Source organism: Gymnoscopelus microlampas (genome assembly GCF_963454915.1).
Source record: "Gymnoscopelus microlampas genome assembly, chromosome: 16".
Classification (NCBI taxonomy): Eukaryota; Metazoa; Chordata; class Actinopteri; order Myctophiformes; family Myctophidae; genus Gymnoscopelus; species Gymnoscopelus microlampas.
This window is the reverse complement of record NC_139953.1, coordinates 30,309,269-30,316,768: the sequence shown is the minus strand read 5'-3', so window position 1 is coordinate 30,316,768 and position 7,500 is coordinate 30,309,269.

Genomic DNA, 7,500 nt, shown 5'->3' with positions numbered 1-7,500 from the left:
AAATATCAATCAGGCGTAAGCATTTTTGGAGTTACTCCATTTGAAGTTTTAACCACTGCTGTAACACTGCTGTAGTGCCCCATATGTGACGTCCACCATCGACCCACCCTCAAGGTCATTTTAATATAGGATATGAAAAGCACACCTTGAACGCTATTTGTTGTTATTTTGTGTTTATTTTTTTACATTTTCAAGATAACTTTAATCGCTTTTGGTCCTTTGTCGTGTGCACAACAGAAAGCTACATGAACATTTCAAAACCTATAATTCTCAATACATTTTTTTCACGGTCAAAGCAGTTGGTCGGAAATGAGTGGCTTGTTGTTAGTATCAGCTGAGAGTGTCTATCCCCTTTTCAATATGGTAGAAGCGTATTTGGGTACTTAGAATAGCGCTATATGAATTGGAGATGGATTGCTGAGGTAGAGAACGACATTACCATCAGCTCCCAGTACTTACCACACGTCTTAGTTCCCCAAGTTGTGCTTCTCATATGCTCATATGAGTTGGAGGCAGGCGCGTAGGCAGGATTTACATTTAGTGAGGGCAAAATGACGGGCACATACACATGCACGTGAGCGGTCGCCGATTGAAATAACCTCTTTAATATGTAGGCAGTATATTAACCCACAATATATATCAAATGTTATTCTATTTACTTGCATAATTAGCAGGGCGGGAAATTGATACCATAGTGCACTTGGTGATACAAGCGAGAAATTTGGCACAGATGTCCTTCATATGACCCTAATTGATAATCAACCTCTGGCCACGCAAAAATCCTAAGATTTCAAGATGGCCACCACCGGTTTTCAAAATGGCTGCAACTGGGCCAACATTTTGGACTATATCACTTTGCTGGGGCTGTAAATCTTTGATTTCCTCCTTATTTTAATGTATGAGAATATGTTCTGATGGTATTTCTACCAAATAAGATAAAAATAATAATATTAGGTTCCAATATGGCGGCATATTTTCCAATATGGCTGCCCATAATTTGTATTAATTACCATACCCAGAATCAATTTATAGCACATTTTAAAGTGATTTGGTAGCTTTTTAATGACCTAGGGCAACAGACTTTTCAATATGTTCACCAATAAATGCAAAAACTTATATATACTGTATATAGGGATATTTTCTCAAACAGGTGCTGACCTTTTTCTCTTTCCGTGGAAGGACAAAACTGTATGGCATCTGCTGAACGCATGAAAGAAGCAAAGACCTGATGAATTTGATCCAATAGCTGATGCATTTTCATCAAGGGGGATCCATCTGAGGTTCTTCAACAGCTTTTTCAAGCCAAGTCTTTGTGTCTGGGTAGCTCAGTCGGTAGAGCTTTCACCTTCGGATCACATGGTCATGGGTTCGGTCAGGATCAGTGTATGAGTAGGTACGGTGAGTGTGGCGCTCCACCTCAGCAATACCAGGGGGTCTATAAGACCCCTGCGTTCTCAGCTGATACTGACAATAAGTCTCAGACTTACTTAATATGAACAAGTGCAACTGCTATGACAACAACGTCAGTATCTGAGCTGCGAATCATGATGTGTCAGATGCTATCCTCTGAGCTCTGCCTCAGATACTGACATTGTTGACATAACAGTTTCACTTGTTCAAAGACTTGGCTTGAATTAGCTGTGGATTGCCTTTGGAAGGAGGGAAGGATCTCAGATGGATCCCTGTTCATGAAATTGCATCAGCTATTGAATCAAAGTCATCAGGTCTTTGCTTCTTTCATGCATTCAGGGGATGCCACACAGTTTCGTCCTTCCATGGAAAGGGAAAAAGGTCAGCATGGCAGACAACTTCTCCAAATTAGGTTCAACACCTTTTGCAATAAATGATGAACATATGCAAGTCATTGAGGAGTTCATAGTACTCATGTACGATAGAACTTCATAGAAGTAGTTCCTACAAGGAAGTGAATGCAAGTGAAGTGCATTCCAAGCAGGACATATACAGGGCCAGTCACTCTTGTGCAGTCCTGTTTGCCAAATTATGCCAGAAGCTGACACGATGTGGATGTAAAAAAGCATGTTCTGGACACTGCAAATGCTTTAAGTTTGGACTTATCTGCACACCCCTCTGTGGTTGCAGTTGCTAGTAAACTGGCCTGTCACTTGCGCAGCCACCATTGTAAATGAGAATGTGTTTATAATGACTTATAACAAAACAAAAAGTAAGCACTAAGCTTTACCAAGCTAATAAATCACTTTCAAATGTTCCATAAATGGATTCTGTGTATGGTAATTAATACACAGACATGTACTACAAGCTCATGTGGATAAACCATAAGCAGATGCACATTTCTGCAATTTATCGGCAGCCATATTGGAAAACATGCCGCCATATTGGAACCTAATGTTATTTTTTATCGTACTTGGTAGAAATACCTCCAGAACATATTCTCATATATTAAAATAAGCCCCAGCAAAGTGATATAGTCCAAAACATTGGCCCAGTTGCAGCCATTTGAAAACTGGTGGTGGCCATCTTGAAATCTTAGGATTTTTGCGTGGCCAGAGGTTGATTATCAATTAGGGTCATATGAAGGACATCTGTGCCAAATTTCGCGCTTGTATCACCAAGTGCACTATCGTGTATTGAAAACGGCATATTCCCGCCCTGCTAAATGGGGACACTTTAGTGTTGTCATATACATTTACCTTGCAGACGTCACCTCTGTAATCTAATTCATGAATCCATTATCCAAACGTTCTCTTTTGGACTGCTTCAGGACATCTGACAGTAGCCTAACTTTTACTTTGGTTCTGTAGGCATGTATAATGAATGCCAATACTATTGTACTTTGACTCAAGTAACATTTTGAATACAGGCCTTTTACTCGAAACAGAGATGTTTTATATTGGTCTTGTCTTGGTAGGGACAATGAATGGGTAGCCGACTAAACTCTTTTGTAGTTATGGCCTGCCGGGGATAAATATATACATGTATCAATAAAGATTGTGTGCATGAAGTGAGTGTGTGTGAAGGCTTGTATACTACACAGTGTATATGCAGTATATTCTCCATTTATTTTCAAGCTGATTTGCTTTCATTCAACGTGTAATGAGATCAGTCCAATTATTTATCTCCATCATCAGGAAGTTACAGTGTGAGCTACATATGGGATGGCAGGGTAGCCATATTGTTGTTGTTTACGAAAAGCAGAATGCATGGTGGGATATGTCTGTGTGTGTGTGTGTGTGTGTGTGTGTGTGTGTGTGTGTGTGTGTGTGTGTGTGTGTGTGTGTGTGTGTGTGTGTGTGTGTGTGTGTGTGTGTGTGTGTGTGTGTGTGTGTGTGTGTGTGTGTGTGTGTGTGTGTGTGTGTGTGTGTGTGTGTGTGTGTGTGTGTGTGTGTGTGTGTGTGAGAGAGAGAGTCTAATTAAAAGGATGAAAATAATTACTGATCTAGGCTGACAGACAGCCTCGCCCTCAGACATCCTCAGTAATTAGTTAATTAACCAAACGCAAATTAGCAACAAGAATTAGTCAGCCAGGCTTAACCCAGAAGATGGTGAGAGCTCCTCGCTCTCTGCTGTGCTACCCCTCTCCGCTTTGCCCTGTGTGTTTGTGAGCACGCAACTCTATGTACAAAAACAGGTACATTGCAGTCAAGTCACAAACTTAACCACATGAACCCTAGAGTTCCTTTTCTGGGCATGTCATAATAGGCAAACATTCGCTGAAAATAGATAGTTGTAGACCCTTGGGGCACCTCAGTCAAAGGTAGAGCATAATAGGGTTGAAGTGGTTAAAACACCCACAGTTCCTCAGCGGATAGGTGGTATATTGTCTTCTTTACAAACACGTATTAGAATTTATGTTAGAAGCACTGTATGAAGTCTACATCTTTGAGACAAACTCATGATTTTGTTCCCATGAGTTGATATTCCAAAATAATCGTTCGACACCCACAATTGTCTTTTATATGAGACCCCATGGTTAGCCTGGCAGATCTACATGACTATAGTCAAAACTAATACATGGCTATAGGCTGACTGTTTTCCCACTGCTGTTTTCCACAGCAATCTGAATCTTCCAACGAATCAAAGGAAATAAATACCCCCCTCCCCCCAAAAGCCCAAGCAGACTGACACTCTGAACAGCACACTATGTAATGATGAACTCTTTTAGCAGTGGGTGTATGTGTTTGTAAGCAAGCACTATAGTGTTCCTCTGTGTGTGTGTGTGTGTGTGTGTGTGTGTGTGTGTGTGTGTGTGTGTGTGTGTGTGTGTGTGTGTGTGTGTGTGTGTGTGTGTGTGTGTGTGTGTGTGTGTGTGTGTGTGTGTGTACTCGCACGCACTGCATGTACAGTAAGTTGCTGGAGGGAAAGGGCCATGTGCACATTCAGGTCAGAGCTGCCAATCATCCCATCTAAGTGTATTCTAAATCTGTTAGTTGTTTGTTGTCTTTCCGTGTGTGTGTGTGTGTGTGTGCGTGTGCGTGTGCGTGTGCGTGTGCTTGTCTGCATGTGCCTGGAATGTCATCATTTTAGGGGCAAGGCCACTTGGCTCCATTTTTGGAGCTCAAAGGCAAAATGAAGGGCAGTAACAATAGAGTTACTAGACTTGTTTGAAGATGATAATGAGGAGTCAGTGTATGTTTTCGGGTTCCTTGGACCATATGGACGTATGTTTTGCTGCTTTTTTGGTGATGCCAGCTGCCCAGTATTTTGCCTCTAGCTGCTTCTTGGCTTTGATAAGGAGCACAATCCGGTGACTTGATGAGGATGGAGTCTTCAGTGGTGGACAGAACTTCACTAAGCCACAGCTTGCAAATAGAGTCAGAATTTGAAAGAAATACTTCCTATGTACCGTTTACTCTAAGACAGCCCTTTGTTCCCATTGGTCCAAAGGCATTGACCTGTCCCTGATGTCACAGACATGGACAAAACCCTGCAGGCATCTGTTCCCCTTCCCTGCAAGCTACGCTCTCTCTCTCTCACACACACACACACACACACACACACACACACACACACACACACACACACACACACACACACACACACACACACACTCTGGGAGGCATTCTCCCTACACCCCTGTCTTGTGGTATTTTTCCTGTATGGTTGAGAGTATGTTTTGTTTATGGTCAGTGACATGCAAAAGCACTGTGTGGCCTAACTGATTGTGAACACTGTCGGAAGGGATTAGAGCTACCTATATTTGTGTGTGTGTGTGTGTGTGTGTGTGTGTGTGTGTGTGTGTGTGTGTGTGTGTGTGTGTGTGTGTGTGTGTGCGTGTGCGTGCGTGTGCGTGTGTGTGTCTGCGTGTATTGGATAGTTGACTGGTGGGGAGACACCAGTACAGATGGGAGCTTCACATGTGATGAGTGTCAGAGCTGGGGTTCATTGTTGTCTCCATGGTTCAGTGTCAAGATCAGCCCTGCTGCTGCCATCGCAAACACCCCCCAAATCCGACCGGAACACTGCAAAATCCCCTTTGCCCCTAGCCCTCCACCCCCCCCCCCCCTCTCTCAAAAAACTATAAAAACTATTACAAATAATTTCTTATTTCCTCTGATATATACAATGATGATGTCTTACACTCCGATTAGTATTATTAAGGTGCATGGGTACGCATCAAGACACCTAGTATTTCTGGGAATACGTGACCAGAAGCAGCGGACATTAAATGTGACTTCAGACATTTATTTCCCTGTTCTCCTTTTCTGTGTGTGTCAAACCTAACCTAAATGAACTCTTTTCCAGGAAAGCAAGGTTTGCAGTTGGGGAAGTGGATCAGTGGCGTTGCCGAGAGGCCTACAGGTACCTACAAACACACCACACTTAACTCGCTAATGCTGTGTTAAATTAATTGTGTTTACTGCCGTTTTTAATCACTAGAGGTTAGGGCGGCTATGCAGCCCTCACACCTACGTTTGCACCGCCAATCCGACTGATATGCCGATATGTGGAGATATCTGTATCTGTCAGTCCTTGTCCCTTTTATGCCCATATATGGAGATCTCTGTGTCTGTCAGTCCTTGTCCCTTTTATTCCCATATATGGAGATCCCTGATGTCATCAGTATATGCTCATAATATGCATGCGCATATATTATATGCGCATGCCCCCTTATGTGCCCATATATGGAGCTGAGTTATTTGTTTTTGCCTGATGCCATGATGACACATTGAGGTTAGACAACACACCCCATATTTGGGCGTAGCTGCACCCGCCGGCCTGTCCTCCCTTAAGCCAATTTTAATATACGATTCATAGCAGGGCTTTCAGATGTGACAAATGCCAATAGTCTATCTCATCATGTGATGAGATGATACAACTAGGTGGGCAAAATCGGAACGTCAAAGGTCAAGATTGACAAGGTGAGCAGTGAGCAGCACATTTGCAAGCCAAGTGGTCTTGCCTTTTTCTCATCATACATGTATAAAACCTGGTATAAAGTTGCCACACAGCGGACTTTGCTAGTGCTTCTTCTTCCAAATAATAGTTATGTAAACATTAGCCTACTATTGTATTCACCTTATTCTTGGCCCTTCACCAGGGCGGCGCCATTGCCCTTTTCTGTGCGTTGCCAGATTTCGCAAGAGAAACAAGCGGCCAGGTCTATGAAAACAAGCCCAAAAGAAGCAACTAGGCTAGGTTTTACAACTTTACATCGGCTATTTGAAAATAACAGATCTACAAGCTCACGTTGTGAGCTTGTAGATCTGATATTTTCAAAAACCTATTGGGAAAAGAAGTTTTGAAACATTTTAACTTGGATGGGGGTCCCTGGCCCAAATAAGCAATAAAAACTAGCCCAAAGTCGCTTATTGTAAGCAGACATGGCAACACTGATAAACCCCTTGATATGGGGATCCCCCCCCCACACACAGCGGGCTTGGCCAGGAATAAGGTGAATAGGCCTAGTAGTTGGTTGAGAGTTGACTTGATTTTGATTGACCAACTATGTTACTGCATGTCAGAGCGCTATCCATGGTGCTGAATTTTGATACGTTTTTCTTTAACCTCTCTACTTTGCCAATACAATAGCTTAGGTAACTTATTTGAGTATGTAATGTAAAATATACAGTATTTACGCCTAAAGAGGCCACCATGAGGTGATTTGAAACATTTGGGATTGAGGTTCTTCCTTGGCCACAGTTCTATAGCTCAGAATTATATTTGTTAGACATCAACATCTAATGGGCAGATTGCCATGAGCCTTGTTGAGCACATTCACGCTCCCTGGAAGATTTGAGTGACCCCAATGACCTATCCTCTAGCACCACCCTCATACATTGTCCGTTGTGCCATGCACCTTTCAGCTAGTTTCCAGTTGGGTGTAACGAAAAGCATAGCCTCAAGGGGCTGCTAGTGAGACTTTTAATCTTGTTACATTGTAATTGTCTCCGCCAGGCCGAAAGGCATGGCCGAGACTATGTTTTGTTTTGCATGTCCGTCCGTCCTTCTGTCTGTGAACAGCTAATCTTCGGCACCGTTGGCTTGATGGCAGCGAAACTGTGCACACACATTACCTGGATG